Source organism: Chiloscyllium plagiosum, chromosome 4, assembly GCF_004010195.1.
Source record: "Chiloscyllium plagiosum isolate BGI_BamShark_2017 chromosome 4, ASM401019v2, whole genome shotgun sequence".
NCBI classification, from domain to species: Eukaryota; Metazoa; Chordata; class Chondrichthyes; order Orectolobiformes; family Hemiscylliidae; genus Chiloscyllium; species Chiloscyllium plagiosum.
This window is the reverse complement of record NC_057713.1, coordinates 64,543,277-64,561,769: the sequence shown is the minus strand read 5'-3', so window position 1 is coordinate 64,561,769 and position 18,493 is coordinate 64,543,277. Positions and strand designations below refer to the sequence as shown.

The 18,493-nt window shown below is 41.7% G+C and overlaps 1 long non-coding RNA gene across 2 annotated transcripts in view; it reads right to left on the bottom strand.

Annotated features, from left to right (window-relative positions):
• Positions 1 to 11,640: 11,640 nt before the first annotated feature.
• Positions 11,641 to 18,493, bottom strand: part of LOC122549092 — a 51,181-nt gene continuing 44,328 nt past the window's right edge. For both annotated transcript variants that reach the window (XR_006311408.1, XR_006311407.1), the window contains 2 exons: positions 12,223 to 12,350; positions 11,641 to 12,024 (listed from right to left, as the gene is read on the bottom strand). This is a non-coding gene — a long non-coding RNA (uncharacterized LOC122549092). The remainder of the gene's footprint in view (positions 12,025 to 12,222; positions 12,351 to 18,493) is intronic.

Here is an 18,493-nt window from a genome sequence, read left to right as displayed (position 1 = left end):
AACATGTAACATGGCATTGACCCCTTCCATAGACCCTAGGCTTTGCAGAAAAATGTCCAGACATTTAATTAAGACTTTACTCAGGCAGCCATTTTCTAATCAAAAAACGTAGAATCAATCAAGTTGAATATCTCTCAACCAATTTCACCCCATCAAGCTTGGGTCTGTGTCTTTTACTACAATTACTGGTATCTGAACCAGCTGCTTCTCATAAAACACCAGAACTGAAGTTGTACCCTTAATCTGTAAATGCTCTCCAGTACAGATTCTCAGCCTGGCTGAAGTCTTATGCAAACTTAAGGGTTGGAGTCCAGAGTGAAATTTGGCATAGACTTGTTCCACAATCGGTGATACAGTCATGCTAATATTGACCTCCGTTAGAACTCGGTGACCATTTAAACAAATGTTTATTTGTGATTGGTTATGACTTGTATGTTGATAAGCAATTTAACTATTCCAAGGCAGCTGTAGGTGGATTTTCCAGAATGAGCACTCTTCTGGATACTGGCCTATAAGTTCTGTTATTCAATTCAAACCTATTGGGACTCTTTTGCTGTCTCAGGTTTGCATATCGGCAGCAACTACGATGTATTGCCAACCCAGATCCTCGAGGAACCTTTAACTGTTTAACCATGGCTTGGCTTTGTTTTGGGGTTTTGCTGTGTGTTGACCTAGAGTCCCTCTGTTCAGGATATGCCCTGAGTGAGGCTATGCAATTGCCTGGCAAAGATGTCCATTTCCATTGGAATACCCTGCTCTACTTGCTATATTTTCTGATAACAAAGCTAGTTTAGCACTTGTTTGAAGTCCAGTTGGGCTTCAGTTAGTAGGTGTTTTTGCATGGTCACATCATTAATCCCACTTCCATTGCCACTGAAACAACTCTCCATGAGCAGGTATCTGTCACTTCCTTTATTTACACGTGCATTTACGTGACACTGACCCAGCTAGTTCAAAGCTGGCTCATAGAGTGAGCAGAACCTCTGATACTCCTGTTTATATCTGTCAGCCAGGACCCCCTGATTAGACCAGGTTAACAGCTCCAATCAGAGAACTCATATCTTTGAAGCCCACCTGGTTGACCTAGTTCAAATCATCATCGAAGCCAAAGAACATTTTCTTTGAGTCTTAAGGAAACATTAAAAATTTTAAACTTACCTTGCACAGCATCATCTTGCTCCCAATCTATCTCTCAACAGATTTGATTTGGTGGGAAAGGCATGACTGTTTACCCCTCTCAGGCTTCAAGTTGAAATCACAGATTAGAGCTTTAATAATGTTATTGGAGCCTGATCTGGATATTCAAAGAGGACCATGCACGCTTTAATTAATGTACAATGCTCAGCTCAGATTATTGTATTTAATTTGTTACACATTTTTTTCTACATCTTATCAACATCTTTGCTGTTTGTAGGTAAATGAGTGAAATTTGCAGAAACCTATTTTTACAGATCAGCATAAGCTTTATGAATAGAGACCATAGTATTATAACTGGAGGCTTTATGTGGGTCAATTTAGCTCTACTCAGGAAGAAGTTTTAGCTGACTTACATTCCAATGAGAAAAATCTGCAGTGCCCTTCTTACTTTTCAACAATTAATATTATTATTATATAAGAGCCTAATAACTGTAACTTCTAATTCTTTCCATGTAAGCATTCCAGGCTCTAGTCTGAACAATCACCTATTAAATTGTAGTAGAACACCTCTTAACATGCTTTTTTTTGTTGTACCCTTTAATAATTGCTGCATTGGGCAGCGAATTACTATGTACTGAATTAAATTCTTTGTGTAAATGGTGGATTCAATAAACTGCTAGGCTGTTTATCTGAAGCCAATTGAATGACAGGGTGGCTCAGTGATTAGCACTGTTGCTTCACAGTGCCAGAATCACAGGTTCAATTCCACCCTCAGGCCACTGTGGAGTTTGCCCATTCTCCCCATGTCTGTGTGGGTTTCCCCTGGGTGTGCCAGTTTCCTCTACTCCTCAAAAATGTGCAGGTTAGGTCGATTAGCCATACTAAATTGTCCATAAAGTCCAGGGATATGCAGGTCAGGTGGATTAGCCTGGGGAAATGTGGGGTTACAGGGATAAGGTGGGTCGGGTGGGATGCTCTTCGGAGAGCTGGCATGGACGTGATGGGTGGATTTAGGACTGATAAATTAAACTGCATTTATTTCAATACAAGGGGCCTAACAGGGAAGGCAGATGAACTCAGGGCATGGTTAGGAACATTGGACTGGGATATCATAGCAATTACAGAAACATGGTTCAGGGCTGAACAAGACTGGCAGCTTAATGTTTCAGGATACAAATGCTACAGGAAGGACAGAGAGGGATAATATCACAGCGGTACTGAGGGAGGATATTCCCGGAAATACATCCAGGGAAGTTATTTGGGTGGAACTGAAAATAAGAAAAGGATGATCACCTTTTTGGGATTGTATTATAGACCCCCTAATAGTCAGAGGGAAATTGAGAAACAAATTTATAATGAGATCTCAGTTATCTGTAAGAAAAATAGGGTGGTTATGGTAGGGGATTTTAACTTTCCAAACATAGACTGGGACAGCCATAGTGTTAGAAGTTGAAATGGAGAGAAACGTGTTAAATGTGTACAAGGAAATTTTCTGATTCAGTATGTGGATGTACTGACGAGAGAAGGTGCAAAACTTAGAGTCATAGAGTCTTGGAGATGTACAGCATGGGAACAGACCCTTCGGCCCAACCCATCCATGCCAACCAGATATCCCAACCCAATCTAGTCCGACCTTCCAGCACCCGGCCCATATACCTCCAAACCCTTCCTATTCATATACCCATCCAAAAGCCTCTTAAATGTTGCAATTGTACCAGCCTCCACCACTTCTTCCGGCAGCTCATTCCATACACGTACCACCCTCTGTGTGAAAAAGTTGCCCCGTAAGTCTCTTTTATATCTTTCCCCTCTCACCCTAAACCTATGCCCTCTAGTTCAGGACTCCCCACCCCATGGAAAAGACTTTGCCTATTTACCCTATGCATGCCTCTATAAGGTCATCCCTCAACCTCCAACGCTCCAGAGAAAACAGCCCCAGCCTGTTCAGCCTCTCCCTGTAGCTCAAATCTTCCAACCCTGGCAACATCCTTGTAAATCTTTTCTGAACCCTTTCAAATTTCACAACATTTTTCCGAAAGGAAGGAGACCAGAATTCCACACAATATTCTAACAGTGGCCTAACCAATGTCCTGTACAGCCTCAACATGACATCCCAATTCCGTACTCAATACTCTGACCATTAAAGGAAAGCATACTTGACCTACTTTTGGGAAATAAAGCAGGGCAGGTGACTGAGGTGTCAGTGGGGAAGCACTTTGGGGCCAGCGACCATAATTCTATTAGATTTAAAATAGTGATGGAAAAGGATAAACCAGACATAAAAGTTGAAGTTCTAAATTGGAGAAAGGCCAATTTTGACGGTATGAGGCAAGAACTTTCAAAAACTGATTGGGTGCAGATGTTTGCAGGTAAAAAGACAGCTGGAAAAATGGAAGTCTTCAGAAATGAGATACCGAGAGTCCAGAGACAGTATATTCGGGTGAAAGAAAAGGCTGGTAGGTATAGGGAATGCTGGATGACTAAAGAAGATGAGGGTTTGATTAAGAAAAAGAAGAAAGCATATGTCAGGTATAGACAGGATAGATCGAGTGAATCCTGAGAAGAGTAGAAAGGCAGTAGAAGTACACTTAAGAGAGAAATCAGGACGGCAAAAAGGGGACATGAGATAGCTTTGGCAAATAGAGTTAAGGAGAATCCAAAGGGTTTTTACAAATACATTAAGGACAAAAGGGTAACAAGGGAGAGAATAGGGCCCCTCAAAGATCAGCAAGGCGGCCTTTGTGTGGAGCCACAGGAGATGGGGGAGATACTAAACGAGTATTTTGCATCAGTATTTACGATGGAAAAGGACATGAAATATATAGAATGTAGGGAACTAGATGGTGACATCTTGAAAAATGTCCATATTACAGAGGAGGAAGTGCTGGGTGTCTTGAAATGCATAAAAGTGGATAAATCCCCAGGACCTGATCAGGTGTACCCTAGAACTCTGTGGGAAGCTAGGGAAATGATTGCTGGGCCTCTTGCTGAGATATTTGTATCATCAATAGTCACAGGTGAGGTGCCAGAAGACTGGAGATTGGCTAATGTGGTGCCACGGTTTAAGAAGGTTTATAGACCAGTGAGCCTGATGTCGGTGGTGGGCAAGTTGTTGGAGGGAATCCTGAAGGATGGAATGTACATGTTTTTGGAAAGGCAAGGACTGATTCAGGATTGTCAACATGGGCTTTGTGTGTGGGAAATCATGTCTTACAAACTTGATTGAGTTTTTTGAAAAAGTAACAAAGAGGATTGATGAGGGCAGAGTGTAGATGTGACCTATATGGACCTCAGTAAAGTGTATGATAAGCTTCCCCATGGGAGACTGGTTATCAAGGTTAGATCTCATGGAATACAGGGAGAACTAGCCATTTGGATACAGAACTGGCTCAAGGTTGAATACAGAGGGTGGTAGTACAGGTTGCTTTTCAGACTGGAGGCCTGTAACCAGTGGAGTTCCAGAAAGATTGATGCTGGGTCCACTACTTTTCATCATTTATATAAATGATTTGGATGAGAGCATAAGAGGTACAGTTAGTAAGTTTGCAGATGACACCAAAATTGGAGGTGCAGTGTACAGCGAAGGAGGTTACTTCAGCTTACAATGGGATCTTGATCAGATGGGCGAATGGGCTGAGGGGTGGCAGATGGAGTTTAATTCAGATAAATGCAAGGTGCTGCATTTTGGAAAGCAGATCTTAGCAGGGCTTATACAGTTAATGGTAACATCCTAGGGAGTGCTGCTGAACAAAGAGACCTTGGAGTGCAGGTTCATAGATCCTTGAAAGTGGAGTCGCAGGTAGATAGGATAGTGAAGAAGGTGTTTGGTATGCTTTCCTTTATTGATCAGAGTATTGAGTGCAGGAGTTGGGAGGTCATGTTGTGGCTGTACAGGACATTAGTTAGGCCACTTTTGGAATACTGCTTGCAATTCTGGTCTCCTTCCTATTGGGAAGATGTTGTGAAAATTGCAAGGGTTCAGAAAAGATTGACAAGGATGTTGTCAGGGTTGGAGGATTTGAGCTATAGGGAGAGGTTGAGTAGGCTGGGGCTGTTTTCCCTGGAGGAGGCTGAGGGGTGACCCAAGAGAGGTTTATAAAATCAAGAGGGGCATGAATAGGATAAATAGACAATTTTTTTTTCCCTGGGGTGGAGGATTCTCAGAACTAGAGGGTATAGGTTTAGGGTGAGAGGCAAAGGATATAAAAAAGACCTGAGGGGCAAGTTTTTCATGCAGAGGGTAATATATGCATGGAATAAGCTGCCAGAGGAAGTGGTGGAGGCTGGCACAATTGCAACATATAAAAGGCATCTGGATGGGTATATGAATAGGAAGGGTTTGGAGGGATATGGGCTAGGTGCTGGCAGGTGCGACTAAATTGGGTCGAGATATCTGGTCGGCATGGACAAGTTGGACTGAAGGGTTTGTTTCCATGCTGTACATCTCTTGTTTGGCTTACTGTATGGATTCTCTGATTCCACTGGTGGAAAAGTCCCTTAAATAGTAACAAAAATCCAAATTACCTGTCAATGAATCAGAAAGCACAGAAGAGGGCCTTCAGTCTATCAAGTCTGTAGCTGCAAAAATATACTACTACCTACACTTTCGCACACTGGAACCATAGTCTCAAATATTATGCAATTGCTTATTGAAGTTCTTTTTAAAGGTTGTGAAGTTTCCTCCTTCAACCACCCTTCCAGGCAATGCATTCCAGACACCCACCACATGAAAGAAAAATTTCCTCAAATTACCTCTGAACCTTCTGCCTTTCATTTTAAAATTATGCCCCCTTATAATTCTCCCTTTATCTCAGGGAACAGCTGTTTTCTATTCATCCTGTTCATACCTTCATAATTGTATATGGCTGTTTCAGATTCACCCTCAACCTTCTCACTCAAAAGAAAACATCCAAGCTTATCTCACCTCTCTTCATAGCTGAAATGGTCCATCTTAGGCAACATCCTGGTGAATTTCCTTTGCACCCCCTCCACTACAATCACATCCTTCCTATAGTATGGTGACTCAAACTGTAAACAACACTGCAACTATGCATGTCATATGTATTAACCTATCAGAGTCAATCGGCACCTTTCTGTCCAACCAGATTTCCCAAACTAAACTCGTTCTATTTGCCTATGTTTGGCCCATACCCTTCTAAACCTTCCTATTCGTGTACATGTTGAAATGTCTTTTAAATGGTATAACTGTACCTGCATGTATATAAATGCAAGACTTTCCCGAAGATGATGATGTGTGCCCAGGTGTCGAGAGACTTCTTTTATTATAGGGAGCCCACAGTGTCCAGTTATATCAAGTGTTGAGAGTGTGGTGCTGGAAAAGCATTGGAGGAGCAGGAGAATCCACGTTTTGGGCATAATCCCTTCTCAGTTCATCAACTTCACTCACACCCAACTTCAAATTCACTTGGATCATCTCGGACACATACCACCCCTTCCTGGACCTCTCCATCTCCATTTCCAAGAACTGGCCAACCATGGACATCTACTACAAACCCACCGACTCCCACAGCTACCATGACTACACCTCCTCCCACTCTGCCTCCTGGAAAATCGCCATTCCTTATTCCCAATTCCTCCGCCTCTGCCGCATCTGTTCCCAGGATGACCAATTCCACCTTAGAAAATCCCAGATGGCCTCCTTCTTCAACTATTGCAATTTCCCTTCCCACGTGGTGGTCGATGATGCCCTCCAGTGCATATCCTCCACTTCCTACACATCCGCCCTTGAACCGTCCCAATACAACAAAGACAGAACCCTTCCACCCCACCAACCTCCGCATACATTGCATCATCCTCTGCCATTTCTGCATTCCTGATGAAGGGCTTATGTTTGAAACTTTGATTCTCCTGCTCCCCAGATGCTGCCTGACCAGCTGTGCTTTTCCAGCACCACATTCTCGACTCCGGTCTTCGGCATGCAGTCCTACCTTTCTCTAATTATATCAAGTGGTCTGATTATATAGATCTAAAGTGTCCCAGGTTTGAATCATAGTTCAAACCGTGGTACAATTAGTCTGTCTTCAAGTCTGAAGGTTGTGGGTTCAAATTCCAATTAAGAGATTTAAAGTCTAAACTTAACGCTCCAGAAAAGCATTGATGAAGTGTGCACTGCTGGATAGGCTGCTGTCTGGATGAGGTGTTAAACTGTAAACTTTGCCCATTCACCTTCATTGGTCTATTAGCAGTCCCTGCCCTCTTGGTCAAATAACATTCAGTACTCAACCAATACTGGTATACAGAAGAAGTCATACCAGACTCAAAACCTTGACTCTGTCATGCTACCTTCAGGTATCTGTGGACAAATCCACAAATCCATTTATTCCTCTGAGCTTCCTAGACTCTTGCCATGCATTGAGTAAAATCCAGATATTCTGCTCAATATTTAGAATCAAAAAGGTTGGATTTGTTGGGACCAACCGCTGTCAAATACATTCTCTGTATATGAAACGCTATCAAATTTGTGAAGGTTTTGACAATTCTGCACAACAGGTCCCATTTTAACCCCAAGTCAGTTACAACCTTTGAACCTTGAGATTTCTGGGCAGGGCAAAGCTGAGTGTAGTGGTACGGGTGAAACATAGAAATCCTGGGAATATGTACTGCTGACAAACTTAACAACATGATATTATTATTTACTTACTCTCCCTGCTTGACAGCCAGCCAATTTACAGTCTGTCCAGCTGCTTGGTTAAAATGCTAGGGGTAGATGTCTGCAGGTGGAAACTGTCCCATTTATGGGAGGACATTCTTGGAACTCAACAGAGAAGAATGTGGGCTAGAATATTGTGGCAGGGCATGTTCATGTCTGTTAATTATATTACCATTGTTAAGGTGATGTAGATTAAGCCCCTGATTGATTATGCACCATAAGCAGATAAAAAGGAAGAGATCAGTGTCCACTGTCACATTCCAGGCCTTTCACAATTGTCAGGCTGCATGGAGGTGAGAATGCAACATTTCCCCCTGAAATAAAATTTAAATCTAAGTTTCTTTTCAGGATTGGATTTTGGATACCATGCCACATTAAGGAGGTACCACTGGTTGGCTTGTTTACTCAGTAAATTTGTTTTGATCAGTTTTTGAAAAAAGTACAAAGAAAGACTTTGCCCTTTGATATGGTTGGATGGTTAAGGTGATGGATCAGAAAATCGACTGGAGTCTCCCAAATATGTTCGAGACCTGAGGTTTTTATTTCTCATTCTGTCTTCCATATGTATATATGTTGCGTGCGGTTGCAACTTCTATTTCAGTTATTTTTCAGGTTTTCTCTTCAAGATCTGTTTTGCACGTCAGTCCCACGCTCCTGATCTGGTGCGAAGAGAGTCAGACAGATTGAAGAATGTCCTCATGACTCTCCTCCTGGATCTGACCAAGATGGTCATCAAAAGGTCCAAGCAGCAAGTTCACACCTAGTGTCCCATGCAGTGTCCCAGAAAGGCACCATGCAGTGTTCCGAGGTATGTTCAAAGTCTTTTCACCACATGTGGGATCTGCACGTACTGCGATGCATTATCAATTCTGGGAATGATATATTAATTTAGAATTATAGTTGTTCTTTCAAGATTTAGTCTCTTTAAGGGATGGTTCTTTATATGAACCAGCTAATTATGTTTGTTTTATTTGAGCATCTTAAAGAATATAAATCAAATACTACGAACTGTAGTCTTGTTAAGGTGATGGATCAGGAAATTTATTGGGGTCTCCCCATGATTGTTCGAATCTTTTTGATTATGTTTTTATTATTCGAAGAAGCTGCTCCAAAATGTTTTGTTCCCTTTCGGCTCTGCAGTCCTGATTTTTGGCCATCTAATGTGGAAGGAGATTGAGGACTTGCTCGTTATTCTGCTCTTCAACATCCATCAACAGATGCAGGAAGCAGGTTGCAGAGGCATCGTTAGAATTGATTGCTGCTTCTCTCCCATGATTAAATCCTTGCTTTTTATCCCAGGAGTAAGAACACATCGTGTCTATTAATATGTTTAAGTGACTGATGGGTATTGCAGTGGCACCTTGGCCTCCTGATTGCATAATGGAATTGTGTTTTAATGAGAGGTCCCACCTCCCGAATGTAGGATTCGAGATGTGTTGTAAACTGCCTCTGTAAAAGTGACAACAGTCGCCTGTGAGTTCTGTTGGTGACCATGTCTCATGACATTAGGCTTTTAATTGCCCGCCTGATCCTCTCATGGTGGAGTGGTTAAAATTACATGAGATTATCTGAGGTTTTATGGGAAGTTCTAACAGAGGACGTCATGATGAGAATGGAAATTCTGTATATCCAAAACCAGGAGGACCACCAAAAGGACACTAGGCATCAAAAAAGTTTGGGAAGGAGTATTATGGGAAAAATTTTGATAGTCTGACAAGAAGATCAAGGAGCAAACATTCCTCCATCGCATTAATTCAGGTAGTGTTCTTTGGCTGACCCATGCTGTAGGAAGTCTCCAGAACTATCAAAGTATTCAAATCTAGATAGAACCGTAGTTCCCACCACCTTGTCACCACATTACCACCTTGTCACAAAACATATAACATAACCTTTACTTTGGAGACAGGGATTTCAACAGATTAATTCTGCATGACTTCAATTTTAAATTGAACATGAGCAAGGCCATCTACCCAAATGGATGGAGTGTTCACTAATTATGCAGATCAGGGTTTCAATAATTTTTTTGGCTTGAAGTCTGAATTAAGAGCAGTGTTTGTTTCCTTTCCAAGCAAACCTGATGGATGTTCAATCAAGGGCAAAGGTCATCCAGCAAGATAAGTTTAAAGTAGTTTTTCTATACTTCCTTGAGCAACAAGAAAAGTAAATATTCGTCCCGGTCTTAGAAGATATTATGAGCTTCCCTGCCCTGGACCTTTCCTCCATTCCATAACTGTGATCACTTCTGGTAGCTTAGCATTGCCACCATCATCATCTCCCTAATTATTGGTACCAATCCTTCAGGTCACTGTTAGCAGTCTCCTGAAGATTGGTCCAACTTTTTTTAAAAATCTGTACAAAGAGAGATTGGTAATGAGCTTCCTTCTTGAACTGCCAGTCTTCGGAGTACAGGCACACCCATGGCACTGATAGGAAGGCAGTTCCCAAATTTTGACCTAACCACAGTGAAGGAACAGTGATATAAACCCAAGTCAGAATGGTGTGACTTGGAAGGGAAGTTACAGGTGATGGTTTTCAAACAAATCTTCTCCCCCTAACCTTTGAGGTGGTAGTAATCACAGGTTTGGAAGGTACTGTTAAAGGAGACTGGGTGAGATGCTGCAATGTATCTTGTGGAGGCTACATATTGTTCCCAGTGTGCATCAGTGACAAAGGGATTGAATGTTGAAGGTGATGGATCGGGTGTCAGAGAAAAGGATTGCTTTATCCTGGATGGAGTCAAATCTCTTTAGTGTTGTTGGATCTACACTCATCCAGGCAGGAAGAGAGGATTCTATCACACTCCTGATTGTGATTTGTAGATGGTGGACCTGCTTGGGTAGACAGGAGTGAGTTATCCTCTACAGAATCCCTCACACTTGACCTGTTCCTGTAGCTTCAGTATTTATAAGGTTGATACAGTTCAGCTTCTAGTCATGATATTCTGCAAGATGTTGATATTAGATGATTCAAAATGACAACTAGGTCTTCACCCCATGTTCGTTCCTTCACCACTTTCCACAGATCCAGTCAATCAGTCATGTAATTTAGGACTCAGCATACCTCACCCTTGTGAATTAATCTATAAATTCTGTGTTACAATCGAGCCCTCCACCATCACCTGATGAAGGAGCGTCGCTCCGAAAGTTAGTGTGCTTCCAATTAAACTTGTTGGACTATAACCTGGTGTTGTGTGATTTTTAACTTTGTCCAATATATACCAATCTCTTTCTGATTTAAAGTCCAAACCCATTACTTCAAAGTTCCAATGGTATACACTATGATGGACCTGGTGATATCATTGCTCAGGCTAAATGGGAACATGTAGAATACTTCATCATTCAGCTGTGGACAGTATCTCTGTCCTTACCTAGCTTCCATCCTCAGTGGATAAAATATGGAGGGATGGATTGAAGGCATTATAGCACACACTTGGATTATACTTGCATGACTACATTGGAGGTCTTTCTTGTTCACAGAATGTGTGGCTCATCTTCTATTGTTCTGATAGCGACATGGGTACAGTACATTATGTTCTTGGCATCAACAGCAACTGCTACAAATCCCAGAGCTCTTTTGTTCTGCTGTTTGGTGTAGATCACGCACATCAGAAATTTACTGTATGTGTTTTCTTTGGCAAGCAAGATTTTGGTGACAAGTTTAATGCAATTGTGCACTGTAAACAGGAAGCTGTGAATGAAGCTAGCCAGTCAGTGATGCCCACTTCCTACAAGTGAATAATAAGAAAGTCCACTATCATGACTTGGAAGTTATCTGTGGTGAAAATGTTAAAGTGTGTAGAAACTTTGATAGCACAAGCCAAAGCAAGGCTCCGAATCAGCAGTTTCTCCTTTAATTCTCCTCAGAAATACACAAAAAAGTTTTAAAAACCCTATCAATAATTGGAACCAGCTGAATCTCGTTGACAACAAGATCCCTGATTAGGGTCGTTAGCCTGGGCCAATCAGGAAATCCCTGGCTGTCCAATATGATCGGGAGATAGCACTTCCACTGTCTGGCAGTAAGGGAATAAAAAAAAACTTGGAGATTTGGAATCTCCTCAATTCAGGAAACTGATTCCGAGCAGTGTACTGTACACCAGTAAATAAAGGGTGATTTGGTGACAGGATACCAGCCTTGTGTGTGGTTATTTCACCCCGTCAATGTTTTCTTAGTTGCTGAGGTTGTAGTTGCTCCTCATCTTTCAACTATTTGCCCATCTGCACAAAAGAAGCAAAGATATAAAATGTGTGATTAATCAGCACAGATAAACAAAATAAATTGGAAGCTCAGCCATGCAAATGCACTGTATATTATTCATATAATCTTATTGAATTGAGTAGTTGCAGATAAATAGTCTTTTAAATATGATTTCGAACAGTCAGTTTGTGAAGCAAAGATCACTAAGGTTTACTAACCAGAATATCCAGTGAGCAGAATTTATTTTCATTAAACTTGTGCGTGCGTCCATGTATTTTCTTTGAAGCCCCAATTTGAACATATTAATGAGCACCCACTGATTCTGTTCAAAGCCACCTTCGTAAAGCTGAGTAAAAAATAAAAGTAGCAAGTTGCCAGAGTGTAGTTTCACACTTTTGACAATTTATTCACTCATGCCTGCTAGGTGGGTCAGGTTAAAAGCAGGACTGGAGCTTCTTTTAAATTATCAAACGTATCTCATTTTATTCAAAATATGACTGCATTTAAAAACATGTTGACATTACTGAAAGATGAAGTACTTTCTCTTTTGATTTTTTTTGTTAATTAATCAGTCAACCGATCAACTAAAGAATTATTTGAAAAGGGGGTAACTTGGGGTCTCTAGAGGAGTAATTTGCTTGTGTAGCACTATGTCAAAGTATTCCTGGTGAATTGTGTTCTTAGCATAGTTCCACTCAAAGTGACCCTGTACAAACAAATGTCTTCCCCACCATTCTGAAGCCTTTCTATTATTGGCATTTTCCTCGTCTCATGTCTGACTTTGTTGTGAACTTAGTAATTGATGTTATTGATGATGATACTGAACAATTCCATTATCATTGTATTATGCAAAGCAAACTACCTGAACCTTGTTCTTTCATCAACTAACAATTCTTACATTCTGAGGAGGAAAAGACTCAGAATAGTTATTACAGAAAAGCAGTAGAAGGTTTTTTACTTAATCCATAATTACCAATCACCATTATATTTCAGAAAGGAAAGTGTAGGATTTCACTCATAATATATCCTATATGGATACAAGTTATTGTTTCTTGGTGTAAATGGACTTTTCAAGATATTTATTCACAAACAAATTCTTGAGTCATGGATTTTTGCACTTTTTAGATCTTTTCATCACATTCAATCATATTGAGTACAGACATTGGCATATGACAACAAGGAATTTGAGACATATTTGTCAGCATTTACATTTGGCATCATTAAGCATTATGTTTCCAGCATAATGACAAGTCATAGAGTCATAGAGATAAGATTTAAAATTTAAAAGGTTGATTCATCATCGATTGGCTATAGAATTGTATCAAATAAATGTTACATTATAAAAACCAGAAATTGCTGGAGAGAGCAGCATGTCTGGCAGAATCTGTAGCGAGAAAGCAGAGTTAATGTTCATGTCCAGTGAGCCCTTCTCCTGAGGGGGTCAACCCTGCCTTCCTTTCACAAATGCAACCTGACCTGCTCTTCTCCAGCAATTTCTGTTTTTGCTTCAGATCTTCAGCACCCACCGTTCTTTATTTTCCTTAGGTTATAATCTTTGTTTTTCACAATTCACTGTACTGTCCTGTAATGTGAATTTCGTTCTTATCAATTGTATATTGAAAGTAAGTTGGAACTGACATGCTTGTATCGCAGTCAAGCAAAGTATCTGCAGGAAGTGTCCTCAGCTTCAAAACCTTGAGCTCCAGGTTTCAGAACTTGGGCAGCAGCTGTAGAGACTATTGTGTATTATGAGATAAAGGACAATGTGCATAACGTGTATCATAAGTTGGTCTGACTTCAGATTAGAAGCATATAAACAGAGAGGAAATGGCTGACCACCAGGCCGTCTAAGAAAACCATACAGGCAGCACAAAAATCCACCTGATTGCACATCGATATTCCAATTTAGAAATTAGTGACGGCAATAGTTCTTTAGAGGAGTGCAGCCAGAGACAAATTTATGGTACCAAAGGGGGCTCAGTTGATCAGATACACTTTTCTGATGTCTTAAGCTCAACTCTAGGATGATATATTGCCTCCCTGGTGCCAGGTTCAAGGGTGTCACTAAGTGTCTAACAGAATTTTCTCAAAGCCTTACGAAAATCCACGTAAACAACATTCACTTCTTGATCACCTTTGTACCCTCCTTGAAGCATTCCGTCAGGTTAATTAGATATGACCTGCCCTGCATGCTGACTGTCCCTCATTAGGCAATGATTTTCCAACTGTGTGTCAATCCTATCTGTGAGAATTCTCACCAGTGGCTAGCAAGAAAACAAGAATCTTGGTCAATCCCATGCCCCAGCAATCTCCTCTCCTCTCTCTCAATAAGCTGGGGTAGATACCATTGGGCCCTGGGGACTTATCCACTTTAATGCTCTTCAAAAGACCCAATACTCCATCTTTCTTGATCTCAAAATGTCCCAGCAGATTAACACACTCCACAGAAATTTCACTAACCTTCATTTCCTTCTCATTTAGGATCTTATCCACATTCTCTGATTCCAAGCACAAGTTCTCTCCTTTATCCTTGAGTGGTCCTAGTTTCTTCCTAATTATCCTTTTGTTTTTAATGTATCTGTAGAATGCCTTGGATTCTCTTTAACCCTGCTTACCAAGGCCTGTTTTTACTCTCCTAATTCCCTGCTTGAGTTCTTTCCTGCTTTCTTTATATTCCTCATGGGGCCTGTCAGATTTTAGATTCCTAAACCTTATGCTTCTTTACTTCCTTTTGACTAAATTCACAACCTCCTTCATTATCCAAATATCCTTTACCTTGTCATCATTGTCCTTCCTCCTTTCTGGAACATGCCACTCCTGAAATCTCATCAACAGGTCTTTAAACAATTCCCACATGTCAAATATAGACTTGCCTGATAATAGCTCCTCTTAGTTAACACTCACTAACTCCTGTCTAATACTGACATATTTCCCCTCCCCCAAATTTAGTACCTTCCTGCAAGGTCCTGACTTATCCTTATTCATAGCTATCTTAAAACTTAAGGAGTTGTGATCATTGTTTCCAAAATATTCTCCCACTGAAAGGTCACTCACCTGCCCATGCTAATTTGCCAATACAAGGTCCAGTATGGACCTCCTCTCGTTGGACTATCCACATACTGTTTCAAGAAACCATCTAGGATGCACTGAAGAAATTCTGCCCCACCTAAGCCTCATGCTCTAAGGGAGTCCAAGTCAATATTGAAGAAATTAAAGTTACCCACTATGACAACCCTTTTGTTATTGCATCTTTCCATAATTTGCCTACATATTTGCTCCTCATGTCTAGGTGACTGTTGGGGGGGCCTATAGTTTAAGAGTGATTGCACCCATCCAAATTTTGAGCTCTACCCATATTACCTCAGCAGATGAGCCCTCCAGTAAGTCCTGTCGGAGTGCAGATATAATTGTCTCCCTGATTAGTAATATAACTCCTCTACCTCTTTTACCTACAGCTCTATCTTGTCTAAAACAACAAAACCCTGGAACATTGAACATCCAGTCCTGTCCCTCTCTCAACCAAATCACTATAATGGCCACAACATCATAGTCCCATGTACTGATCTGGGCGATAAGCTCATCTACCTTATCTTTCATACTCCCTGCACTAAATAAGCATAGGGGAGAAAGTGAGGTCTGCAGATGCTGGAGATCAGAGCTGAAAATGTGATGCTGGAAAAGCGCAGCAGGTCAGGCAGCATCCAGGGAACAGGAGAATCAACGTTTTGGGCATAAGGGCTTATGCCCGAAACGTCGATTCTCCTGTTCCCTGGATGCTGCCTGACCTGCTGCGCTTTTCCAGCAACACATTTTCAGCTTTGAAATAAGCATACTTCAGCCCATTACTATGATGGTGTTCATTTATCTGTCTCTGCCTGTCCTTTCTTTCTGTCTTACTGATCCTAACATCTACCTTCCCTTCAATCCCTCCATTTGCTGACCTGTGTTCTGGTTCCCAGTCCCTGCCACTCTAAGTTAAACCCTCCTGAGCAGCACTAGTGAATCTCCCTGCGAGGATTTTGGTTCCCCTCCAGTTTAGGTGCAACCCGTCCCTCTTGTACAGGTCACCCCTGCCCCAGAAGAGGTCCCAATGATCCAAGAACCTGAAACCCTGCCCACTGCACTAGCCCCTTAACCATGCATTCATGTGTCTTATCTTTCTATTCCTTGCCTCACTGCGATTACTACCTTCGAGATCCTGCCTTTCAGTCTGTTCCCTAACTCCTTGTTCTCACTTCTCCCTCTTTCCATCCATGTTGTTTGTACCAATGTGCACAATGTCCTCTGGCTACTAACTCTCCCTTTTAAGAATTTGACGCAGAGATGCCTGGCACCAGGGAGGCAACACACCAACCTGGAGTCTCGAATACGGCCACAGAAACACCTCACCATGCCCCTAAGTAGTTTAGTCTCCTACCACTATTGCTCGCTTGGATCTTGCCTGATCCTGCACTACAGCTGATTCAGTTGTGGAATTGAATTCAGAAGTGCATTCAAGTGCTGTGCATTTTGTATTTCTGACATTACTCGATTTTCAACACATTGTCGATATTTAGATTTATTTCTCCTTTCTTCTAGTCTAGCAGCTTTCTGATTTCCTATCACCAACTTTACTTCCTTCCAAGTTGGATCAGTCCTCATGACAAACTAATTTAATCCAACTCCAACAACACTAGCAAATCTCCTGGCGAGAACAACAACCTGTTGAGACACAACCTGTCCAATTTATACAGCACCCACCTGCCTAGAACTAGTTTCAATGCCTCAGATATCTAATGTCCTTCTTCCTTCACTAGTTCCCTAGCCATGTGTTCAATCGATCATCCTGTTCTTTTGCTTTCTAGCACGTGGAAGCATTGGGAGTTATCCTGAGATTACTGGTCTTGAGGTCCTGCCTTCATTCTTAATCCATTGAAATGGGGTCCTGTTTTCAGGAGAAGGATGCTGCCTGACCTGCTGTGCTTTTCCAGCACCACTCTAATCTAGATTCTGGTTTCCAGCATCTGCAGTCCTCACTTTTGCCTATTTAGGAAGCACAGACAAGAAGGAAAATGATGTTGAATTGCACTGATAATAAGAGATGGAATCATTACCTTACCAAGGGAGAATCTCTGATCCGAAGAACTGTATGGAATCTGTTTGGGTGGAGTTAGGAAATAGCAAGGGGCAGCAGATATTGGCTTGAGTTATTTAAGGGCCACTAAATATTGTGCAGCATCGTATTAATCAGGAGATGAGTGATACTTGTAGCATGAGTAACAGAGTAATCGTGGGTGACTTAATTCTGTATACCGACTGGGTAAACCAATTGAGCACTACAACTATGGTGGACATGTTTCTAGAATATCTTAGAGATAATTTTCAAGAAGGGAATGTTCAGGAGTTGACTAGAAGGAAGGCTATTAGATATTATTTATTAAAATAGGACTAATTATTAATCTTAGAATGTAGAACATAGAACAGTACAGCACAGGAAGTGTTCGGCTCATGATGTTGTGCTGAACAAGACGCCAAATGAAACAAATCCCTTCTGCCTGCTCTTTGTCCATTCCTCCATTCCTTGCATATTCACGTGCTTATCTAAAACCCCTTAAACACCCTTATCATATCTGCCACCACCATCACCCCTGGCAGTACATTCCAGATTTCTACACGGTCTGTGTAAAAACTCTTGCCCCTCGTGTCTCCTTTGAACTTTCCCCCTCTCATCTTAAATGCATGTGCCCTGGTGTTAGACATTTCAATTCTGGGGGAAAAAATTCTGACTCTCAACCCTATCTATGCATCTTGTAATTTTATATATTTCTATCAAGTCTCCCCTCAGCCTCTGCCGCTCAAGAGAAAACAACTCAAGTTTTTCTGATCTCTCCTTACAGTTCATACTCTCTAATCCAGGCAGCATCATGATAAACCCCTTCTACATCCTCTCATAGTCTCCACATCCTTCCTGTAATGTGCTGACCAGAATTGAATGCAATACTCTAATTGTGGCCTAACCAAAATCTTATAAAGCTACAACATGATATCCTGACTATTGTACTCAATTCCCCAACTAATAAGGGCAAGCATGACATAGACCTAGGTGGAAGATGAGGCGCACTTCCTCCAGGCGTCGTGTGGTCAGGGTCTGGCGATAGAGGAGGCCAAGGACCTGCATGTCCTTGGCGGAGTGGGAGGGGGAGTTAAAGTTTACAGCCACGGGTGGTTGGGTTGGTTGGTGCGGGTGTCCCAGAGGTATTCCCTGAAACGTTCCACAAGTAGGCGGCCTGTCTCCCAAATGTAGAGGAGACCACATCGGGTGCAACGGATATAGTAAATGATGTGTGTGGAGGTGCAGGTGAATTTGCGACGGATATGGAAGGATCCATTGGGGCCTTGGACGGAGGTGAGGGGGGAGGTGTGGGTGCAAGTTTTGCACTTCTTGCAGTTACAGGGGAAGGTGCCGGGAGTGGAGGTTGGGTTGATGGGGGGTGTGGGCCTGACGAGGGA